At 40.6% G+C, this 26,291-nt stretch overlaps 1 protein-coding gene across 2 annotated transcripts in view; it reads right to left on the bottom strand.

Annotated features, from left to right (window-relative positions):
* Stk33 (serine/threonine kinase 33) overlaps positions 1–26,291 on the bottom strand; it is a 169,140-nt gene that overhangs the window by 78,152 nt on the left and 64,697 nt on the right. The window lies entirely within an intron of this gene.

Raw genomic sequence — 26,291 nt, 5'->3', positions numbered from 1 at the left:
AAGCCTAGCTTAGTATTTCTTAAGGTGAACTATGGCTTTAAAAATCTAAAAATATTGATTTAGAACATATTGCGGTGATTCAATGACTTTAAGCTTTAGCTGACTAGCTAATAGCCTCAGAGCAAATATCTCTTACACACTTCACTAAAGGAAAGAATAATTTGATTTTATAAAGAAATCTAGTTGTAAAAGTTCAAAGGCAAATGTTAAAAGTACCTTCACTTTTCGAGAGGACTAAATGGGTACAAGTTCTTCTGGAGTTTATATTGGTGTGCACTACACTTTACCTAGCTGGGCTCACTGGCTGTAGAAAAGTGAGCTGAAATGATCTGAGGTGAAGAGGGAAGAAAGACCGTGCTCCAAGGTACACACTGGAGAATGCCTTGGAAACCTGAAGAAGCAACAAGGAGCATGCTGTCGTGGCTTTATGTCATCCAAGTTCAGATATTCCTTAAAATTTATTTCCTAGATAGCTTCACCTGGTTTGGCGGTATAGAACATACTTTTATCCTTTGAAGCAGAAATTAAGTATTCTTATTTTGCTAAGGAATTTATTTCTCATTTTAGATACCTAGGACTAGTTTATTTTTATTGATTAAATGTATTATTTGATAATTTCATACATATATGAGATGCATGATCTCACTCTAACCCCATCTTCTCCATCTTCCTCCCATCTGCCTCTCCTCACCACCCCCCTCCGAATTTCTTTCTCATGTTCATACTTAATCATTAGTCTGGAGCCCTCTCCTTCCCCTGATTTTAACCAGGGTTATCTGTGTGGCCATGAGTTTGGACCTATTTGTTGGAGCCTGGCAGACTCAGGGGTGGCTACACACTTGAAGACAAGCATTCTCCCCTCCCAGAATCTATCATTTACCAACAGTTCAGCAAGAAGGGTAGGTCCCATGAGCCCTTCCAGACTCACTGACAGGACCAGTCACGTGCAGGCCACCTGCGGTTGTGAACTGATGATTGCTCGGATGCACTGTGTTTGGGGTGGTGGCATTCACAGTTCTTCCACCTTACCTTTCAGCTCTTACATCCATTTCCACTTCCTCCTCTGCAGCATCCCTGAGCCTGACAGGGAGTGCTGTAAATATCTTATTTAGGGCTGAATCCACAACTGTTGGCTATTCTCAGTACCTTGGGCTATAAAGAGAAGCTTCTGTGATTAGGGTTAAGGGGGCTTTTTCTGTGGGCATGAACAGAGTTTAGAAGGAAAGTTGATACTATATAGATGATTTTTAACCAGAACTAAATGCTGTCTTTATCAACTCTTTTATCTATTTTGCTTATCGTGCTTTTCTTACATGACCTTTGATATGTCAGATGATATTTATATTTATATTTTCCCAATATTAAAGCATTAATGCTATTATCCTATGGGCCCTAAATGATCCTGATGAATTATTCTTTTAGGGTACTGAAAAAATGTGTTTATATTTTGAGTTTTCAGTTACATTCATAATTTACCTTGTTTTTTTCCCTTTCAGATGTGTCTACTATTTTCTGAAACAAAACACTTTTTTGACTAACTTCATAAAGTAAACTGGTAACCTTTCTATTTTGCTGTGATTGACAACAACTTAGTATAGCAGGGGAGTCATCAAGTCCACAGGATTTTATGAAGGGTACTGTTAGATATTTATCCAATATTTATTCTCCTATTCTAACAGAATCCCATTTTTGTTGTTGGTAGTGGTATGGTCAATATATATAAATAATATATATAAAATGTCCTGGCCTTAGGTAAAACACTTGTCACGCAGGTGTGAATACCAGGTTTAGATCTCCAGAACCTACATAAATCCAGACAGAATAACACACATGTGTAACCCCAACACTCCTACAGCAAGACAGGACAGCAAATGGAGACAGGGGAATCCATGCAAGCATGAAGGCCAGCTAGGCTAGCGTAGGCCATGGTGAACAAGAGCTCATCTCAAACAAGGTAGAAAGCGGTTGGCTTCCACACATACTGTAGCAATGTGTGCCTGTACTTGCACACAAAACATATACAGACACACAAGTACTTAAAAAAGAAACTGTATGTTCTAAAACCTTCATGAAAGTCAGAAAAATACCTAAGCAAGCAGCCAAATTCTTTAAAAGAGAGAGCTTTGATTAAAGGAGCAAGATTTAAGATGTTGGCTAAATAAATAGATCTATACTGCATCTCAGGCTTGCTACCTGTAGCTCACTGTGCTGCCCCTGACTGTGCCCAGGCTTTTGCCTTCGGCTCCCTCAGCTAGGACACTCCTCTCTCAAGCTGCCACTTGCTTCACTGTGGCTTCTCCTCATTTAAAGGACATTCCTATCCACCTCATGGAAACAGAAGGCCTGACCCCTCAATCCCTCACCTCGCTTTAATTTCTTTGAAGTACTGATCACACCATTCAGGGAGTCACAGCAGAGTTCATTCCCACTTTTAGTGAGTAAGTGATTCTCATGCAAACTTTTGGAGCAAGGTATAGCCATCTAGTTCCTTTCTATCCAGTTCATATAACCAAAACCTTACTTTGGCAATGTCCCTCAAAGGGAAGAAGGATTCTATTGGTCAATTTCATTTGTGAATGAAAGCAAAAAAAAGTGCTATACTTGTTTTTATTCAATGTAATATGTACTACACATTTAGAAATAATAAACAAGTCAGACCAATAGTATGGCCTTTCATTAAAATAGTAAGGAAACAACTTCTGTTGTTAAAACTCATAATAGCAAGTGTGAGGGAAAGTGCATAAAAAGTACCCTCAGGGGTCGAGGTAAAGCATGAAGACCTAAGTTCAAGCCCCAGCACTCTCACATAAAAAGCCATGTGTGGCGGTGAACATTATAATACCAGCTCTGGAGAGGCAGAAACAGGACTAAATGGCCAGACATACTAGCCTAATCAGAGAGCCCCAAGTCCCAGTGAGAGACCATGTCTCAAAAAAATAAAAAAATGATGACTCCTGAGAACAGCACCCTCTGATCTCCACACCCATGTGCATACACATATATGCATGTTCATTTGCACAAGTGCTCATACATGCACACGTGCGCGCACACATACACACACACAGAGAGAGAAAGAGAGAGAGAGAGAGAGAGAGAGAGAGAGAGAGAGAGAGAGAGAGAGAGAGAGAGAGAGAGCTACAAATGCTTCACTTTGTTTTTCAAGTACATGAATCAAGACAAAGATACTTTGGAACATTCCTGCATACATTCATTTTATGAAATTATTTAACTTCGGGCATAGAAGAAAATGCTTTGTATTGCAGGATAAGTATAAATCCTGTAACCATCAATGACTCAGAGCAATGGAATAGATCTGCAAATAACAGCCTTTATGGTCAGAGCAATTGGTGCTTTTTCTTGGCAGGTGTAGAAAAGTCCCATGTCAAATGCACAAGGCATCATTCTATGAATGTGTTAGTAATAATGATGCCATGATACTTTCTTCTTTAACAGTGAAAAGCAGGCTTTTAAAATAAAAGCTGTAAGATGTATTCATAACATAAAGGCCTACTTAAAATGTAGTTGAGTTTCTTCCTATAAGCACTACTCCTAAAAGCTATTTACAAACAGTAAGGAGACGACTCAGGGGGGAAGTGCTTGCTGTGTAGGCATGAGTTCATGTCCTCAGCACCCAAAGCCAGGTGCAGTGACACACATTTGTAACCCTGTTGCTGTGGGGGAGTAGAGACAGGTGGATCCCCAGAGCTTACTGGGCTTACAGGTTAGCCCAGTGGATAATAGTCCTCTCAGGTTCAGTAAAAGACACTATCTCAAAACAAAGTGGAAAGCAACTGAAGAAAATACTCCAAGACAATCTCTAGCCTACACATGTGCAGGCACAGATGAACATACCCACATACTCAGGAATACACCATGTGCACCACGCATACACAGAGACACACACACAGAAAAACCCTACATATTCACAGATTTTCAACAGAATCCATAAGCATCACACTTCATCGATACTAGTTATAAGGTTTTGATGCATTCTAAAACACTGCTTTTCAGGTGTGTGGCTTTTAACTATTTCACTGTGATGATTGTTTCCAATTTACAGACGCTTTAGCTTAATGTCATCTTATTGCCAGAAAGTCACTGCCAAGGCCAGTGGCAAGGAACTTCCTTCTATGGTCTCTTCTACATGTATCACAACTTTGGACTTATGTTTAGATATTTTGTATATTATAAACTGATTTTTGTGAATCATGTAAGGGTCCAATTTCATTTGCATGTGAATATCCAGTTTTCTCAGCATCATTTATTGAAGAGACTAACCATTTTCCCATATTGTATTTGCCAAAACTTAGTTGACTATATTTGGTCAGGTTACTTCTTGGATATTGATTCTGTTCCCCTGCTCTGTCTGTTTTCATGCCAATATGCTCCTGTTTTGATTACTGTAAGTTTTTACTACATTTTTAAAGTAAAAAATGCCACTAACTCTGATTTTCTAGTTTGGTTTTTACTATATTTACACAACTGTAAATCTATAAAATCTATAAAATGATGCTTTTGCTCAAACTCATGGGGACAAGAAATTATGAACCTAACCCTCTGAAACCATGATCTAAAATAAATGTTTCTTTCCCTAAGTTGTCCTGCCAGGTATGTTGACCACAGCAGCACAAAGCTAATTAATGCAATCTGTAAAGATAACCACTACTCAAAACAAATTGGGAAATGGCTCAGTTGGTAAACCTGATTTGGAGACTTTAGTTCAATCCACAGAACCCAAGCATGGTGGTGCAGGTTTGTAATCACAGTGCTGTGAAGGCAGAGACAGGAGGATCCCTGGAGCTCATTGACTGGCCAGTCTACAACAACTGGTGAGTGCCACGCCATTGAAAGTCCCTGTCTAAAAGAAATAGGATGGTCTTCCTAAGGATGACAACTGAGAGTGTCTTCTGGCCTTTATGCTCATGCAAATACACATATGAATGTGCACCCACATATACAAAGATGTACACACACAAATCTACATGTATTTTTAAAGACAATCAGTAATAAATCCTACTGAGGATGTACATAGGAGTGAACCCTAGTGCACCATGGGTGAGTATATATACTGGTACATGCAGTATGGCAAGGAGTATGGCATGAAGTTTCTAAAGAAATTAAAAACAGAACTATGTTACAAGCCAGCAATAGCAATGTCTCCTCAAGGTATAAACACACAAGGCATGAGATAGGCAACTCCTAATGATTCCTACTGACTCTACACTCTATGATAATGTAACATTGTTCACAATAGCCAAGAAGTGAACAGCCTAATGCTATTGATAGACAAGAGGGTAAAAATGTGATATATGGATATAATTCCTCTTTTAAGAAGGAAATTCTGCCTTCTGCCACAATGTGGATGGATCTAGAAGATGGTTTACGAGGTGAAATAAGCCAAACACAAATACTCCCCACAAACATGAGTGAAAAGCAAGATGGTTTCAAATATACAGATGGAATGAAATGTTGATCAACACAGTGTCAGGAGAGAGGAAACTGGCAAATAAAGTTAAAGGATATAAAGCAGATGTGCAGAATAAACAAGTCTAGAGATCTAATACACAGTGGGATCTAAAGGTAATAAAACTGTGTTGTATTAGGGAATTCTGTGAAAATAACTCACTCTTAGTTGTTTCTTTCACAAAACAACAACTATATAAGATAATAAATATGTTAATCTGCTTCACTTTGGAAAACATATAGGTAATATAAATATACATAATATATATTGCTTACCATTATGTTGTAAACTCCAAATATGCATAATAAAATATGTTAAGTAGATGAATAATTTTCCATCTTAAGATGGATGTGGAGTATCTAAGCAGTTGTTCTGACTTTGTTCAGACAGCATGTCCTTTATGTCTTCCCCAGTTCGCCATAAGTCAGCATTATGGTATCACCCACACTGGTGTGAGCTTCAGAGTGCTTTCCTGCACCAGCTTTCTGATTTGTCCCCTGCTTACAGGTATTTAGTGGCTGCATCCAGGAAGCAGGAATTTCTGGGTTGCCCATGAGCTTCATTTCTGCTCTCCATCCTAACAGCCAACACATTTGCCTACCTCTTACCACAGCAATTCTGAAACAATAGATTGAATAGCTACATGCAGAATTTCTGGACAAGAGCCCAAATAGGACAAACGTTTATTCACATACATTTATTTCTCATTTATAAACTGATCTGACAGATTTACTAACCAAGTAAATCTATAGTCTGACCAGTCAAATGTTACTCATATTTTAGAGGCATAAAATTAAGCATCGAGAATTCTTCTTTATGTAAACAGGAAGATTAATAGATCTTTTTCTATAGAATCGTGAAATTATGTTCAAATGGGCATAAATATGAAAAGATTTATTAGAAGCCAAAGATGCTTCTGATATAATGTTTCTGTGTGTCCCCAAAGACTGGACCTATGTAGGAATTTTTTAACAACAAATAAATTATGAACTTTCTTTGGTGTAAAGATTTTTCCTTCCTTTTCAGAAGCAAGCCAAGTCAATGAAACATTTTTGATACTGAAAATCTCTGAGATTTTATTTAATCATAAAAAGACTTCTTACATATTGGCCCTAGAAAATATACTTACAGCAATTTCCTCAAGAAAATAAACACAAGAATGGTTTTATGAGATATAACTAGCTACAATTTTCTTTGCCAAAAGCAATTTTTCAGTGTTCTTTGCTAAGACTGTGTCTACATGAAACCTAAACAGTCAGTCAATTCAATCAAAAATGTGTTCTATTCAAGTCAAGAAGATGAGCCTCACAGGCTGCCTGACCTTATGCAGAGTGACTGACTGACTGCACACTCGCTGTTCACTCTGTGCCATCTAGCACAGCAATGAGCCTAGAAAGGAAGCTGATGAGCTTTCCAGACCACTCTTATGTTTATAGACATGAGAGCTTGTCCAGCACCCCAGCAACGATATGCTATAGAAATTATACTGTCTTATAAAATTATTTTAGCATAATTACATTTTGCATTATTTCAGAGAATACTTTAAAGTTAGTTAATTAGGGACTGGAGCAATGGCTCAGCAGGTAAGAGCACTTGCTGCTCTTCCAGAGAACCTGGATTCAGCTCCCAGCAGCCACATCAGGCATCTCACATGACTGTTAACTCCATTTTGAGCAAATATGATGCCCTCTTCTGAACTCTACAAGAAGCTGCATGCATATGGTGCACATACATGCACTGAGGCACACATAGATACGTGTAAGTTGTTTGTAAGCTGTAAATGGGTAATTAGTTGTTTTTCTTTCTATTTTGAGTTATATAGCTTTCCTCATTGATTAAACTACAAATGGAGGACAGTCTTAAATGTGGTCCCTAACTGATAGTTAAATATAAGAACAGGCTGTGCCTGGGCGCTGCCATTGCGGCTTCCATCCCAGAGGTGGCTGGAGCCAAGGTACCCTAGTTTCCTGCTTCACCATGAGACTAGGACTAGACTGGCTGCCAGTACTTGGGGTCTACTGCTGCATCTTCCATCCCAGCAGCCGGAGCCAACACTCCCTAGTCTCCTGCTCCACCCATAGATCCAGGTAAACCAGGACCCATTTCTGGGCCACCTGCCAGTGCTTGGGGACTGCCACTGTGACTTCCATCCTAGCAGCAGGAGACAATGCACCTAAGCATCCTAGTCTCCTGCTCCACCCACATGACTAAGACTATCAGGGCCTGTCTCCAGGCTATACTCCTGTGCCTGGAGTCTACCATTGGGACTCCCATCCATCCCAGTGGGATCCAAAGCAACCCAGCATCCTAGTCCATTTCTCCATCCACGAGACCAGGAAGTGGAGAGCTATCTGAACATTGGATTTGCCGACACCCACCAGAAGGTAACCCTGGTCCCACACCCACCAGGAGAGGAAAAGGCACCTCCTGGAACCCACTGCTGATGGGGAAGTCTTGTGTATATGTCAATAAAGCACTGTAGGCCAATAGGGAAGCAAGATAGGTGGGACTAGGAGATGAGGAGGATTCTGGGAAAGAGAGACACACAGAGACACGATGTAGATGTAGCCTCCAAAAGAATAAGAGATCCAGACCCTTTCTCCGGTAAGAGAAATACTTAGATTAACAATTATGGGTTAAATACTTAAGTCAGAGGTAGCCAGTAAGAAACAAACAAACAGCCAACAGATCTATAATTAATATAGTGTCCTGTGAGTTATTTGGGGACTGCAACTGTAGCATGGGCCCAGGAGACCAGCAGGAAAAATCTACACTCTACACACTGCAAGAATGGATGGGAAGGAGACAATATAAAAACACAAGGAGCAACAGAAAAACCAATATGACACTGCCAGAGTCCAGCGACCCTACACTACCAAAGCTGGAACACCCCAACACAAATAAACCAGAAGAGAATGACATAAAAACAACTTCATGAAAATGATAGAGGCCTTCAAAGAGGATATGAGAAAAATCTCTTAAAGAGATGGAAGAAAAAACAATCCAAAAAATGCAAGAAATGTAAGAAAAGACAAAGCAAAAATTTCAAGAAACAATTCTAACAGTGCAAGGGCTGAAATCTGAAATAGAAACAATAAAAACACAGTCTGAAGGAATGCTGGAAATAGAAAAGCTGGAAAAATGGTCAGGTACTACAGATGCAAGCATAACCAAAAGAATACAAGAGATGGAAGAGAGAATCTCAGGTGTTGAAGATACACTAGGAGAATTAGATTCAAAGACCAAAGAAAATTTTAAATCCAACAAATCCCTAACACAAAATATCCAGAAAATATGGGACACTGTGAAAAAAACCAAACTTAAGAATAATAGGTATAGAAGAAGGTGAAAAACCACCTCAAAGAGCCAGAAAACATATTCAACAAAATAATAGAAGAAAACTTTCCCAACCTAAAGAAAGACATGCCAATGAAGGTGCAAGAAACTTACAGAACACCAAATAGAGTTGATATAAAAATCCCCTCGACCATAATAATCAAGACCCCAAACACACAGAATAAAGAAAAAATATTAAGAGTAGCTAGGGGAAAAGGCCAAGTAACATATAAAGAAAAACCTATCAGAATTCACCTGACTTCCTCATGGAAACTATGAAAACCAGACGGTCCTGGATAGATATTCTACCAACATCAAGAGACCACAGATGCCAGCCAAGACTACTATACCCAGCAAAGCTTTCAATCAATATAGATGGAGAAAACAAGATATTTCATGACAAATTTAAACAATACATATCCACTAACCCATCCCTACAAAAAAGTTCTGGAAAGAAAACTCCAACCCAGGGAAGTTAACTACAACCAGAAAAACACAGGCAATATATAATCCCACTTTACCAACAGGCAAAAGAAAAAGTGGTGGAAATCCACATACAATTCCATGAACAACAATCATTCCAAAATAAACAAGAATGAGCTATCAGTGGTCATTAATTTCCCTCAATATTAATGGTCTTAACTCGCCCATAAAAAGACACAGGTTAACAGAATGGATTTGAAGACAGAATCCATCCTTCTGCTGCGTACAAGGAACACATCGCAGCTTCAAATTATTTTAGAGTTAAGGGTTGGAAAAAGATTTTCCAATCAAATGGACCTAAGAAACAAGTGGGGGTAGCAATCCTAATATCTAACAAATTAGACTTTAAACTAAAATCAATCAAAAGGGATGAAGGAGATCACTTCATACTCATCACAAGAGAAATCAACCAAGATGAAGTTTCAATTCTGAACATCTATGCCCCAAATACAAAACCAACCATGTTCATAAAAGAAACATTACTAAAACTCAAAGCACGTATAAAACCTCACACACTTGTAGTAGGAGACTTCAACAGGAACACAAGACAGAAACTCAACAAGGATACAAAGGACCTAATAGAAGTTATGACCCAATTGGGTTTAACAGACATCTACAGAACACTCCATCCAAACACAAAAGAATACAACTTCTTCTCAGCTCCACACGGAACCTTCTCAAAAATCAACCACATACTTAGCAACATAGCAAACCTCAACAGATAGGAAAAATTGGAATAACTCCATGTATCTTATCAGACCATCATGCCCCAAAGTTAAAATTCAACAATACCACAAACTGAAGAAACCCTACAAACTCATGGAAATTGAATAATGTACATTTGCACCACTCCTGGGTCAAAGAAGAAATAAAAAAAGAAATTAAAGACTTCCTAGAATTCAATGAGAATGAAGACACAACATACCCAAACTTATGGGACACTTTGAAAGCAGTGCTAAGAGGGAAATTCATAGCACTAAGTGCCCACATGAAGAAACTGGAGAATAGTCACACTAGAGAATTAACAGCCCAACTGAAAACTCTAGAACAAAAGGAAGCAAACTCACCCCAGAGGAGCAGATGCCAGGAAATAATTGACGGCTTCATTCCAGGGATGCAGGGATGGTTCAACATACGAAAATCCATCAATGTAATCCACCATATAAACAAGTTGAGAAACAAAAATCACATGATCATCTCACTAGATGCTGAAAAAGCCTTTGACAAAATCCAACACCCCTTCATGATAAAGGTCTTGGAGAGATTTGGGATACAGGAACATACCTAACATCATAAAAGCTATATACAGCAAGCCAACAGGCACCATGAAACTGAATGGAGAGAAACTCAAGGCAATTCCTCTAAAATCAGGAACAAGGCAAGGCTGTCCCCTCTCCACATACCTCTTCAATATTGTACTCGAAGTTCTAGCTAGAGCAATAAGACAACAAAAGGAGATCAAGAGGATACAAATTGGAAAGGAAGAGGTCAAACTTTCACTATTTGCAGATGATATGATAGTTTACATAAGTGACCCAAAAAACTCTACCAGAGAACTCTTACAGCTGATAAACACCTTCAGCAAAGTGGCAGGATACAAGGTCAACTCAAGAAAATCAGTATCCCTACTATATACAGACAATACAGGGCCAAGAAAGAAATCAGAGAAACATCACCGTTTACAATTGCCACAAACAACATAAAATACCTTGAGGTAACACTAACCAAACAAGTGAAAGACCTATATCACAAGAACTTTGAGTTTTTAAAGAAAGAAATTAAAGAAGACACCAGAAAATGGAAAGATCTCCCATGCTCTTGGATAGGTAAGATCAATGTAGTAAAAATGCCAATCCTGCCAAAAGCAATCCACAGACTCAATGCAATCCCCATCAAAATCCCAGCACAATTCTTCACAGACCTTGAAAGAACAATTCTCAACTTTATATTGAAAAACAAAAACCCCAGGATAGCCAAGACAACCCTGCTCAACAAAGCAACATCTGGAGGCATCATCATCCCTGACTTCAAGCTCTATTATAGAGATATATTCCTGAAAACAGCTTGGTATTGGCACAAAAATAGACAGGTAGACCAATGTAACCTAATTGAAAACCCTGAGATTAATCCACAAACCTATGAACACCTGATTTTTGACAAAGAAGCTAAAATTATACAATGAAAAAAAGAAGGCATATTCAACAAATGGTGCTGGCATAACTGGATATTGGCATGTAGAAGACTGAAGATAAATCCTTGTCTATCACCATGCACAAAATTAAAGTCTAAATGGATCAAAGACCTCAACATAAATCCAGCCACACTGAACCTGTTAGAAGAGAAAGTGGAAGGTACCCTTGAACGAATTGGTACAGGAGACTGCTTCCTGAACTAATACTAGTAGCACAAACACTGAGATCCACAATTAATGGGATCTCCTAAAACTGAGAAACTTCTGTAAGGCAAAGGACACAGTCAGCAAGACAAAAAGACAACCCACAGATTGGGAAAAGATATTCACTAACCCCACATCTGACAGAGGGCTGATGTCCAAAACTTACAAAGAACTCAAGAAACAAGTCTCCAAAACACCAAAGGATCCGATTAAAAAGTGGGGGTCTGAACTAAATAGAGAATTCTCAATAGAGGATTATAAAATGCTAAACGTCCTTAGCCATTTGGGAAATGCAAATCAAAACAACTCTGAGATATATCTTACTCCTGTCAGAATGGCTAAAATCAAGAACACCAATTACAGTTTATGCTGGAGAGGATGTGGAGAAAGGGGAACACCCATCCATTGCTGGTGGGAGTGCAAACTTGTACAGCCACTTTGAAAATCATATGGAGATTCCTCAGGAAAATGGAATTTAGTCTACCACAAGACCCAGCAATTCCTCTCTTAGGCATATACCCAAAAGAACACAACAAGGATGACTGTTCCACTATGTTCATAGAAGCATTATATGTAATAGCTAGATGCCCCATAACTGAAGAGTGGATAGAGAAAATGTGGTATATTTACACAATAGAGTACTACTCAGCGGAAAAAAATGTAATCTTGAAATTTGCAGGCAATTGGATGGCACTAGAAGAAACCATCCTGAGTGAGGTAACCCAGTCACAAAAAGACATAGTATGTACTCACTCATGGATTTTAGATATGGATCAGGGGAGTGTCAGCCTACAATCCCAGTGCCAGTGAGTCTGGGAAACACGGAGGTTCCCAAGAGAGATGCATGATACCCCAGCGAGGTGTAATGAGCCAAGATCTCCTGAGCAGATTGGGAACATAGGGGGAGGGGAGAAGGAACCAAGAAAAAGAGAGGGGGGTTAAGGGTTAAGGGAGAAGAAGGCATAGGGGAGCAGGAAGGTTGAGTCGAGGTAAGAATAGAGGAGAACAGGATGAGAGATACCATAATAGATGGAGTCATTATAGACTTGAGGGGAGAGCTGACACTAGTGAGATCTCCAGAGATCTACAAGGATAACACCAACCAGCAAACTAAGCAATACTGGAGAGACTACATTAACAGCCCCTTCTTGATGATAAGTTTGATGACTGCCTTATATGCCATCTTAGAGCCTTCATCCAGTGACTGATGGAAGCAGAGACAGATACCCACAGCTAAACACTGAAATGATCTCCTGGAACCCAGTGACAGAGATGGAGGAGTGATGGTGAAACCCAGAAAGACAGCTGACCGGACAAGGGGGAGCTATTGAACCCCAGACTGATGCCTGAGAGGCCAACAGGGGACTGACCCAGACTCCATAAATGCAGTGTCTGTGAGGAGGCCTCAGAAATCTCTGGGGCTTTGGGTAGTAGATCAGTGTTTACCATGGCGTACAAATGAACTTTGGGAGCCCATTCCACATAGAGGGATGCTCTCTCAGCCTAGACACATGGGGAAGGGCCTAGGTTCTGCCCTGGATGAAATGACAGACTCTGGAGATCCCCCCCAGGAAGGGCCTCACCCTCCCTGGGGAATGATATGGGGATTGGGTGGGGGGCTGGTGGAAGGACAAGGGAGGGGGGGGGTGGGAAAGGGAGCTTGGATTGACATATGAAGCATTCATGTTTCTAATTTAAATAAAAACATATATTGAGGGAAAAATGTAAGGACAGAAGTGTTATTAAAGATAACTTGGTGGGGCTGGAGGGACAGCTCTGTGCTTAAGTGCTCACACTGCCTTTGCAAAGAATCCAAGTTCAGTTTACAGCATCCATGTCAAAGGATCCACAACCACCTGGAACTCTGACTTCAGGGGTGCTGACACCTCTAGACTTTGTGGTCACCTACACTCATACATGCACATACACAGACACAATTAATAAATAAATCTTAAAGTTATTATTTTAAAAAGGAAGTTTGGCTTAAAGAAGCACGATAAAATCAGAAATCTCTCCTCTTATCAATGTCACCATTATCAGGAAACTTCATATGCATACAAGACCTTCCTTGAACACACTAGGCACTCAGTGAACATTTGAGTGTGAATTTTGTGAGAAAGATTTAGAAAGTGCAAGAAAATCATCAAGGAAAAGAGAGGGCTGTATAGGGTAAGGGCTTCCTCATGGAGCTGAAGAAAGGTCACAAAGGATTGACATTTCTATGGTGGAGGGAGAACATATGGGCAACTTCAACTCAACACAAAGGGCTTTTTAACATTCACAGTTGTCAACCATGCAAGGTAGGACATCCCCATCATCAGAAGTACTAAAGTAGATAAATGTAAGAAGGCCAAGTGGTTGGGAAGTCATAAAGGGGGCATAAGGCTGGGACATCTATCTTGAGGTTCCTCCTATCCCTACAATCTGTGAAAATGAGCTATTCCTTCTAAGAGTGACCTGAGACGTAGCAACCAGTGTAAAAGAATGAAACGGCAGAGAGATTCACTTCTGCTATAGAGTTTCAGTAGTACAGTGGAGATCTTGCTTTCCTGCCACAGACCAAACCAATTACAAACGAAAGTTCATCTCATACAGCCACTTTGGAAATCAGTATGGAGATTCCTCAGAAAAATGAGAATAAGCCTACCACAAGACCCAGCAATTCCACTCTTAGGCATATATCCAAAAGATGCACATTTGTACAAGGACGTCTGTTCCACTATGTTCATAGCAGCATTATTTGTAGTAGCCAGAACTTGGAAGCAACCTAGATGTCCCTCACCCGAAGAGTGGATAGAGAAAATGTGGTACATTTACACAATGGAGTACTACTCAGCAGAAAAAAACAATGGAATCCTGAAATGTGCAGGCAAATGGATGGCACTAGAAGAAACCATCCTGAGTGAGGTAACCCAGTCACAAAAAGACAAACATGGTATGTACTCTCTCATATATGGATTTTAGACATAGATCTAGCGAGTGCCAGCCTACAATCCCATGGCCAGAGAGTCTAGGAACCAGAACCTTCATTCAGTGGCTGATGGAAGCAGAGGCAGATTCCCACAGCTAAACACTGAGCTGAACTCAAAGAATCCAGTGACAGAGAAGGAGGACTGATGAGCAAAGGGGTTAAAACTGAGCTGGTTTAACCCCCAGAAACAGCTGACCTGACAAGGGTTAGCTCTTGAATCCCAGACTGATGGCTGGGATTCAAGCATGGGACTGACCCCCCTGAATGTGAGTGTCAGTGATGAGGCCTAGGCAATCTGTGAGGCCTTGTGTAGTAGATCAGTATTTATCCCGGGTATACAAATGGACTTTGGATGCCCATCCAACAGTGAGAGATGCACTCTCACCCTGGACTCTTGGGGGAGGGTCTAGGCCCTGCCCTGGATGAAATGACAGACTATGGACACCCCTATGGAGGGCCTTACCCTCTCAGGGGAAATGAGGGGGTTGGTAGGAGGGCAATTATAACTGCTGGGAGAGAGGGGGTCATGCCTCTTCAGAGGTGTAGCATGGGTAGATCACCCAGGTTCACACAGGCAGCACTAACTGGACTCAGTGGGTTTAAAAAATAAATGAGGACATGAAGGTGAGAAGGGCAAATTTTGTTGGGTCAAGAGATGGGAAGAGCAAAAGTGTGGGTTGTATATGATCAAGATACATTGTATATACATATAAAAGTATAAAAATATTTTGAGTGAGCCTTACTAACAATGAAGTAGATAATGAGAGTAAGTATTTTTAAAAACGCACACCAAAAAATGGTAGAAAATAGGAAGTGACTAAGAATCAGTTGGTAGAATGAGAGAGACAAAGTTTTGAATTCAATGTCTATCATTGGCTCAGTTCCCCATTTACAGTTGAGACTATAATGCTAACCAGTCATGAGACTGTTGTAAGGATTAACTAAGCAACACTTGTAAATGTCTCATATTTTGACCATATTATTGCTTTAAAGGTCATTACTATCAGCTTGCACTGCCACAGGAGGTCTCAGGAGGCACATTTAAGAGCATGGGTTAGATCACAAGTCAAGGAGTGACTCCCCAGTCAGAATAAACAAGGGGCAGGGCCTGTGGCCCCAGAGAAGTAGAAGAAGATAGTTTTCATTTGAAAGCAATAGTAAAAGAAAAGAGAAATCTACATCTTGGCTGAAAAGTAAAGGAAGAAGCATTTCTAGGAAATGTTAAACAAAGGTGTCTTCACTGAGAAAAATCCTGCCAGACACAAAAGAGGGTATTATAGTGAGGCAGGTAAGCATAGGGAACAGCTCAGCTACCTGGGACTCCACTTGACTTGGGCTATACACACACCCCTCTCCTAACAATGCATCTACCAATCTAGGACCCTCCCCAATCTCTGGACAGTGGAATAAGATCCTCTTTCTCCTAACAACTGTCAAAATGCCCCCCTTTGTGGGAAGTTCCTATTCAAATGTATTCTAGATAAGTTTGATTATAAGAGTAAGGGGTCCTGTCCAACCTATACTAGTTTTGGACACATGCACAAAAAGGTAAGCTATGTCTTCCAGATAAATTTTAAAAGACAATCCCCTATTTACTATCTTAAGCTTATGAATAATTGGGTATGCATATGATTAAAATCAGGCACATTATGGAAATGACATACACAGAAAAAGTAAAAGCTCATATAACCCAAACCTCCCTATCAAAACACAGAACTGCCCATACCATGCCTTTTATCAACAAAAGTCCTCTTTCTTTTAGACCCTATAAAAGACCTATGCAATAATCTTCAGCCTTTGTATAATCTTTTGCTCAACTGTCTAGATATCATTCTTGACAATGTTTCTGACCAGTACTATAGTTTTGCTTTCGAATAAAGTTTCCTTGCTACTTTGGAATTTGTATGTGCTTTTATTTCAATTATTTGAATAAGAAGTCATACTGGTGAACTTTGGGAGCCCATTCCACATGGAGGGATGCTCTCTCAGCCTGGACACATGGGGAAGGGCCTAGGTCCTGCCCTGGATGAAATGACAGACTCTGGATATCCCCCCAAGGAGGGCCTCACCCTCCCTGGGGAATGATGTGGGGATTGGACTGGGGGTGGGGAGTGGAGGTGGGGCTGGTGGAGGGAGAAGGGGGGAGCCGGGATTGACATTTGAAGCATGCATGCTTCTAATTTAAATAAAAACATAAAATAAAAAAGAAACTTGAGCATTTATCTTAGTTCAGAGTTGCTTAGGTCTAGGATGTAGCTCCACACCAGTGCCATACAAAAGTAATATTAGTTGGGACTGAAAGAAAATAGAGAACTCGGTTACTGAACTGTAACATTTATCAAAAAGAAAGCAATTATATATAAAAAAGAAGTCAAGAACCTGGAAACACCAAGACCGGACACCAACCACTCTTAACAGTGGAACAGGATATAAAGTTCTTGTTCTGAGAGAGCTGCCATGAAGAAATGGCTGCAAGAGCCCAATCTTCAGGCAGCGTGTGTAGTCCTGACACTCGTAATAAAACCTGAATGAGCAGAGTGTCTGCAAATTGCCTACAGTACCTTTCAGCAAACAGAAGCTCAGCAGTAGTGTGTCTGCTGAAAATACAGACATGCAAAAGTATAGAGACTAGGCCCAGTTAGCACCATCAGTCCAAATCTATTGCCATATTAATACATTAGTATTCAGTGACAAATTCACTGATGCCAATATTTCAATGCCATAAAATATATGGCTTATTTCTAATTTGTGTCAAAATAGCAAACAAACAAACAAAAAAAAAACAAAGGAAGAATTCTCCTGCAACTTTCATGACAAAATGTTAACTTCTTTGTTTTATATACACACAATACACACTCCTATTGCAAATTCAGCACCATTGTCAATAATGCCACATCAATCCTAAGCAATGTACTACCATTTGGGAATTGAAATCCCTCAACTCTTTTTTTTTTAACTTTTGTCTATAATTGATCTTTAATATTTTGGGTTTTTTTGTTTTTTTTTTTTGGTTTTTTTTTTCAGTTTAAATTTAGATAAGAAACAAGGTTGCTTCACAAGTCAGTTCCAGGTCCCTCTCCCTTTCCCTCCCCTCCTCCCCTGCCCTCCCCCCAACCCCCCCATTATCCTCTCATTTCCCCAGGGAGGGTGAGGCCCTCCATGGGGGTGTCCATAGTCTGTCATTTCATATAGGGCAGGGCCTAGACCCTTCCCCAAGAGTTCAGGGTGAGAGTGCACCTCACATTGTTGGATGGGAGTCCAAAGTCCATGTGTATACTCGGGATAGGTACTGATTTGCTGCCCAAGGCTCAATAGATTACCTAGGCCTCCTCACTGACACTCACATTCAGGGGGTCTTGATCAGTCCCATGCTGGATTCCCAGGCTGATGCCTGGGATTCAAGAGTTAACCTTTGTCAGGTCAGCTGTTTCTGGGGGTTAAACCAGCCCAGTCTTAATCCCTTTGGTCATCAGTCCTCCCTCTCTGTTACTGGCTTTCTTGAGTTCAGCTCATTACTTAACCAAGGGAGTCTGCCTCTTCTTCGATCAGCCACTAAATGAAGCTTCTGTTTCCCAGACTCTCTGGCCATGGGATTGTAGGCTGGCACTCCCCCAGATCTATGTCTAAAATCCATATATGAGAGAGTACATGCCATGTTTCTGTTTTTGTGACTGGGTTACTTCACTTAGGATGGTTTCTTCTAGTGTCATCCATTTGCCTGCGAATCTCAGGATTCCATTGTTTTTTTCTGCTGAATAGTATTCCATTGTGTAAATGTACCACATTTTCTCTATCCACTCTTCGGTTGAGGGACATCTAGGTTGCTTCCAAGTTCTGGCTATTACAAATAATGCTGCTATGAACATAGTGGAACAGACATCTTTGTTGTATCTCAACTCTTAAACAAAATATGAGCATTAAGTACTAGAAGCTGTGAGAGGCAATGATTCCATGTAACATGTACAGAAATTGAAGAACACTTGCTGATGTTAAGGGAAGAAGAAACCAAACTCCAGTACTAGACTGACCAAGACTCAGATTGTTCATGGGCCTTAACCCACTTGCTGTCAGTTGCCTCATCTGCAACATACACATGTAGTGACTGTATGCTTGCATGGCTGAACTGTCACAAAGGTGCAATGCAGGCAAGAGCCTGACATAGTTTGCACTCTCAGTAAATGGAGGAATTTATTACTACCATGCATCTCTACCAAAACCCAATGGATACCAGTAGCAGAAAGATATTTTACCAGTTTTAATATCTAAATCTACATGGATTCTGGGATACAAACCATCATCTAATGAGCTCAAAGCAAGTTTAGAATACAACCTTGGGGGAGTCTGCTCTGGCTGTGTGCAGCTGAGCTGCAGAAGAAGTGATTTGACAAACTACCCCGCCAGCAACTTGTCTTATGCTAAATTAAAAATGCACAAGGCACTCAAATATCACATTTATAAGAATTTTAATTTTTAAATATGTAAATGTTCAATATGAAGGGTAACATTTTAGCTTAGCTAATACCACAGATTATTAAAGAAAAATGTTGTTAATGTATATTGTAACTTAACTACTGATTGAGAAGGAATACTATGCAAATGATTGGATTTTCAGGAGAAGACGTCATCAGTCCACAGACTTACTTATCAGGTGAATTTCTGAAGCCTGCAATGGTTCTGAAGAAGCATATGATTGAAATCAATAGAGCACACCATTTGTGAACATTGTTGCCCAAGGAAAGGCAATAAGCCTTGGGCACACTATTAGTAGATTATATGATTTTACTGACAGGCTCAAGATGTTTAAAGACAACTGAGAATAGAGAGGATTTCTCTTTTGGAGCCAAATAATTTTTCTCTTCATTTAAAAGGAAATAATCATGTCCTTTTATTGTGAAGACTCAAATGTCCTCTGAAAATTAATATTAATATTACATTTTCTTTCACCCCCTAAAATAATTGCCAAGCATACCGACAACAATCTGTAGTCCCTGAAGCTCAGGAGGTTGAAGCAGGAGGATCATTTCAGTCAGAAGTTTGAGGCCATTTGGGGTAAAAACACAGCAAGACCCCATCTCCAAAAAAATTTGAAAACTCTGATTAAAATTAAAGCTGGAAGCCACTTTTGTGTGACAGATTTATATCTTACTTCATATCCTTTACAACAAATAATTGTTTAGGGAAGAGCAATTATAAAATTATTTATAAAATTCCCATGCAAATGAATATAAAAATCCAAACATCTGGGCTCCCAGATCAACTACATGCTCTTCCTATGCTAATGATGGAGTGACAATCTTTGAGCCAGTCCTTCAAATTCAAAGGGTTTGGTGTGAGCAGTGGGACTACACTTGGTAGCTTTTCCCAAATGTCTGTGGTTGTTTAAGGGAGCTTATGTGGAATTTAGGCATGAATACTTTTAAAAAGGAAACTACAAGGCTGGGCATAGTAGTGCACACCTTTAATCCCAATAGTCAGGAGACAGAGGAAGGCAGAAGGATCTCTCTAAATCTGATGTCAGCCTGGTCTAGATAGCAATTATAGGCCAGGGTTGCATAGTAAGACGAATCTTAGAAAACAAACAAAACAAAACTGCCACCAGTGGTGGGCTAGGGAGCTGGTCTTCCCATTTACCAGATGCAGCACTCAGGAAAGTGAACCCTGGACAGCATAGTAGGGTTGACCCTGTTGGTGGAGGTGTGGGTGAGCCAACACCAATGTTGTGAAGGAGGCATGGGAGGTACGTGAGGGAGGGCTGCTGGGAGGAGCTTGAGGGAGGAAAGAGGAAAGTGTTGTAATTCTATTTCAACATTAAAAGAAAACAAAGAACAATCCTACATACATATAAACTAAACCGTCAAAACAAACGAAAATCTGAAAAGCAGCAGGAAAGAAGCAATTCATCATATACAAGGGCTTCTCAATATCTTTAGATTCTCACCACAAAGGTCTATAGGGAATGAGATGACATACTAAAGGTTCTGAAAGGAAAAAAACAAAGAAATCTGTCAACAAAGAATTACTATTATACCAGTAACAGGCAAAGACATACACACACATATGTACACACATCTTTATATATATATATAAATTTATACTTAAATTAGAAACAATCTTATTTTACATATCAATCCCAGTTCCCACTTCCTCCCCATCCTCCCATGGCCCCATTGACCCCCATCTCAGCCCCCATCTACTCCCCAGGGAGGGTGAGGCCTTCCATGGGGGAATCATCAAAGTCTGTCACTTCATTTGGGGCAGGGCCTAGGTCCTCCCATGTGTATCTAGGCTAAGAGAGTATTCCTCCATGGGGAATGGGCTCCCAAAGTCCACTCGTGCACTAGGGATAAATACTGGTTCCACTGCTAGAGGCACCATAACTGCCCGGGCCTCCTAACTGATGCCCACATTAAGGGGATCTAGTTTGTTCCTATGCGGGTTCCCCGGCTGTCCGACTGGGGTCGGTGAGCTCCCACTTGCTCAGGTCAGTTGTTTCTGTGGGTTTCTCCAGCATGCTCTTGATCCTTTTGCTCATCATTCCTCCCTCTCTACACTGGATTCCAGGAGTTCAGCTCAGTGATTAGCTGTGAATCTCTGCTTCTGCTTCCACTAGCTACTAGATGAAGGCTCTAGGATGGCATTTAAGGTAGTCATCAATCTCATTATAGGAGAAGGGCATATAAGGAAGTCTCTCCTCTATTGCTTAGATTCTTAGTTGGGGATCATCCTTATAGATCTCTGGACATTTCCCTAGTGCCAGATTTCTCTTTACACCTATAATGGCTCCCTCTATTAAAGAATCACTGTTCTTGCTCTCCTCTACTCTTGCCCCAACTCAATCGTTCGGATCCCTCATGTTCTCCTCCCCCTTCCCCTTCTCTCTTTCTCTTATTCCTACCTCCCTCGCTCCCCCCTCCATGCTTCCAATTTGCTCAGGAGCTCTTGTCCCTTTCCTCTTCTCCAGAGGACTATGTATGTCTCTCTTGGAGTCCTCCTTGTTTCCTAGTTTCTCTGTAGGTGTGAATTGTAGGCTGATAATCCTTTGCTTTATGTCTAATATCCATATATGAGTGAGTACATACCATGTTTGTCTTTCAGTGACTGGGTTACCTCACTCAGAATGGTTTCTTCTAGTTCTATCCATTTGCCTGTGAATTTCAAGATTTCATTTTTTTCCCCACGAGTAGTACTCCTTTGTGTATTAGAATAGCTACACCAGCTTATTTCTCAGATCCATTGGACGGGAAAATCTTTTCCCAACCCTTTACTCTGAGGTAACATCTGTCTTTGAAGTTGAGGTGTGTTTCCTGTATGCAGCGGAAGGATGGATTCTGTTTCCATTCTGTTAGCCTATGCCTTTTTATAGGTGAGTTAAGACCATTGATAATTAGGGATATTAATGACCATTGATTGTTGACCCTTGTTTCTTTTCAATTTGTTTTTGTGGTGGTATTGTGTGTGGGCCCCCCCCCACGTTTTGGCTTTTGGGAATGTGGGATTATCTATTGCCTATTGCCTTTTTGTGAGTGTAGTTAACTTCCTTGAGTGGAGTTTTCCTTCCAGTATTTTCTGTAGGACTGGATATGTAGATATGTATTATTTAAGTCTGGTTTTTGTCATGGAATATCTTGTTAGATCCATTTATAAAAGTTACTGAAAGCTTTTCTGGGTATAGTAGTCTGGGCTGACATCCGTGGTCTCTTACTGTTTGTAGAACATCTATCTAGGACCTTCTGGCTTTCAGAGTTTCCTTTGAGAAGTCAGGTGTAATTCTGATAGGTCTACCTTTATATGTTACTTGGCTTTTTCCTTTGCTGCTCTTAATATTCTTTCTTTATTCTGTATGTTTAGTGTTATGATTATTATATGGCGAGGGGACTTTTTCTTTTTGGTCCAGTCAATTTGGTGTTCTGTAAACTTGTATTTTCATAGGCATGTCCTTCTTTAGGTTGGGAAAGTTTTCTTCTATAATTTTGTTGAATGTGTTTTCTGTACCTTTGAGTTGGGCTTCTTCAACTTCTTCTATGTCTGTTATTCTTAGATTTATTCTTTTCACAATGTCCTATTTTCCTGGATATTTTGTGTTAGGGATTTGTTGGACTTAAGATTTTCTTTGGTCGATGAATCTATTTCTTCTAGTGTATCTTCAACACCTGAGATTCTCTCTTCCATCTCTTGTATTCTGTTAGTTATGTTTGCATCTGTAGCTCCTGATCATTTATCCGGGTTTTCTATTTCCAGCATTCCCTCAGTTTGTGTTTTCTTTATTTCTCTGTTTCAGTTTTCAGGTCCTGAGCTGTTTGAATTGCTTCTGGCATCTGTTTGATTGTTTTTTCTTGGCTTTCCTTGCTTTCTTTAAGAAATTTGTTTATTTCTTGCATTCTTTGGTTTGTCTTTTCCTCCATTTCTTGAATATTTTGTTCGTTTTTCTTCCTGGACCTTCTCCTGCCCACCTTTCCCTGTTGGAGTTCCCTGACCCAAGGCTCCAGACCTGTCCTGCCACGAAATCCCCTAGAGAGACCTGGAGACAGATCAAAGCACCCAGAATCTGCCACCACTCCAGTCTTGCACCCATGCCCACCAGGAGAGGTGAGTGCCTGTCCTTCTGCCCACCTTTCCCTGTTGGAGCCCTCTAACCTGTGGCCCCCACACCTATCTCACCACCAAATCCCCCAGAGAGACCTAGGAGCAGACTGAACTACCCAGCATCAGCCGCCATTAGAGTCTTGGACTCACCTGACCTGCACCCACAGGGAGAGAGCCTTGGATCTGTACCCACCAGGAGACAGAGAGACCACACCTGTACCCACTAGAAGAAAGGATGGGAAGACAACAGTATAAGAACACATTCAACAACCAAAAAACCAATATGACACCACCAGAGTCTAGGGATTCTACACCAGCAAGACCTGAACATCCCAATGCAGATGAAGCAGAAGAGAATGAATTTAAAAACAATTTATGAAGATGATAGAGGCCCTCAAAGAGGAAATGAAAAAAATCCCTTAAAGAAACAGAAAAAATATACATACATCTTTTTAATAAAAATATGAAAACTCAAGAAAATATCAAACTGAATCTAGCAGAATTTTAAAGTGAATACAAATTATGATGGAATGAGGTTTATTTGGGATTTGAACCAACATATAAAATTCAATGTAACAAATATTAAATAAACATATGTGAAATGAGCATGGTGTGTGTGTGTATGTGTGTGTGTGTGTGTGTGTGTGTGTGTGTGTGTGTGTGTGTGTGTGTATGTGAATATGGAGGCCAAAGGCTGACACTGGGTGTCTTCCACAATTGCTTTTTAGTTTAACATATGGTCTTTTTCTAAAATTGGAACTTTCTACTTCAGCTAGAGTGTCTGGCCATTCAACTCCAAGATCCTCCTACCTCAGCTTCCCCAAAGGTGGGTTTATAGGCATGCATTACTATACTTGACTTTTTCTTACATAGGTGCTAGGGATCAAAATCAGGTCCTTGTGAACAAACACTTTATGAACAGAACAATCTTCCAAGGCCCCATAGGTAAATCTTTATGACTTTGATTAGTCAACCATATTTTTAGATACGACACTTAAAGCATAAACAACCAGAGGGGAGAAATACATAAATGGCCTTCCTCAAAACTGAAAACATCTGTGCTATGAAGAGCACTATTGAGAAAGTGAAAGCTAAGTCACAGAATTGGAGGAAATATTCATAAAGCATACAGTGAATTAGGGTCTAGTATATCATATAGATCAGCAATTCCATCCCTAATACAGATAGAACTGAAAACCTTATTCACACAGATACTTGAACATGAATGTTCATAGTAGCATTGTTTTTCATTGTCAGAAAGTTGGAAGCATCTCCAATGCCTACCAGCCGATGAACAGATACATAAAATGTAAATCAAGACAACAGACTATTATTTAGCCACTGATATATGTACAATGTGGACTAACTTTCCAAATAGACGTGCACACTATGTATGAGTCTGCATGAACAAGTAGGCAAACCCACAAGGATGACATAGAGTCGATAAAGGGCTACAATACAGCACTGTGGCATGTTCCACTCTGCTCCCTGAGGCTACTTCTGCAAGGCACAAAGGGAGCAGTAGGTGTCAGGGCTGAACAGAGAAAAAGTAACAGTTAATAGGCACAAGGCTACTTTGGAGAATATAGTGGACTGAATAGGTTTGGCCCCCATAGACTCATGGGTGTCAATGCTTAGCCATAGGGAGTGGCACTATTAGAAGGTGTGGTTTCATTGGAGTAGGCATGAAATTGTTGGAGGAAGTGTGTCACTATGGGAGCAGGCTTTGAGGTTGCCTATGCTCAAGCTATGCCCTGTGAGACTCACAGGCTCCTTCTGCTGCCTGCAGATCCAGATGTAGCACTATAAGCACCATGTCAGCCTGTATGTCACTATGCTTTTTTTCATGATAGTAAGTGCTGACAGCTCAGAAGGGAAAGGTATCCTTGCTGTTGGAAGCCAGGCTATTCCCTGGGAAGTAGGGTATTGTTTCTCTGCTCCAGAAAAAGTTGTTACTTCTCTGCTCTGCTCTACTCTGGGAAAGAAGGTCTTCACCCAAAACTCATTCAAGAGGTTTAGTAGGAGGGAAGAATCCAAGAGAGTGGCTGCCTCTGCCAGGGTGGAAAAGGATAGCCCCAAACTGAACAGGTAAGGGCTTATATGGGGTTTCTTAGGGGTGGAGATTTTTCTGGGTGAAGATTTTCAGGATAAAAATTGGCTGGATTTCATGCTCAGGGACTGGTTAATTTCATGAGGTTGTTCAGAGGCAGAGTGTGTTTCTTTAGCTCTGGTTTCAGGGCCAAAGTGTGTTTCTTTCATTGGCCCTTTTGAACCTTTTGGCTCTGGTTTCAGGGTCAAAGTATGCTTTTGGAGCTCTGGTTTCAGGGTCAAGGTGTGTTTCTTTGGTTGGCCCTTTTACCTACAATGATAATGGACTTAACCTCTGAAACTGTAAGCCATCCCCGATGAAATGTTTTCCTTTATAAGAGTTACTGTGAAAAGAAAACCAGGCTACACTCCTCAACCCTGGAGAAACTAGGTAAAAAGGGGGACCCTAAGAAGGACACAGATGGAGTGCCCCAGGAAGGGAAAATAGTTTTTAAAAAACCTCCTGGGTAAACTGGGAGGGGGGATGAGAACATGAGTGATCAAGAAGACCCAGTTGGGGGAAGGATGGAGGGGGAAAGCAATGGAGCCATTATGGTGTTAGGGAGAAACCTGGTGATAGAGAAATTCTCAGGAATCCACAAAGATGATCCCTGCTAAGACTACTAGCAATAGTGGGAGGTCAAGATATGATGGGGACAACCACAAAGACAGACAACCTGAGCTAGTGGGAGCTCACGGACTATGGACTGAAAGCTGGGGAACCTGCATGGGACCAATCTAGAACCTCTGAATGTGAGTGACAGTTATGTGACTTTCCAGGGCCATGAACTGGCGTTTTGGAGTCCACTCTCTGTAGTGGGATGCTTTGCTCAGCCTTGATACTTGGTCCTGCCTCAAATTGGTACACCAGACTTTGTTAACTCCCCAAAGAAGGCCTTACTCTGAGGAATGGATGGGAGAAGAGGGTAGGCAGGAACTCAAGAAAGCCAGTAACAGAGAGGGAGGACTGA

This window comes from Mesocricetus auratus, unplaced genomic scaffold (genome assembly GCF_017639785.1).
Source record: "Mesocricetus auratus isolate SY011 unplaced genomic scaffold, BCM_Maur_2.0 Super-Scaffold_4256, whole genome shotgun sequence".
NCBI lineage: Eukaryota > Metazoa > Chordata > Mammalia > Rodentia > Cricetidae > Mesocricetus > Mesocricetus auratus.
Note: the sequence above shows the minus strand (reverse complement) of the source record. Positions and strands in the feature narration are given on the sequence as shown.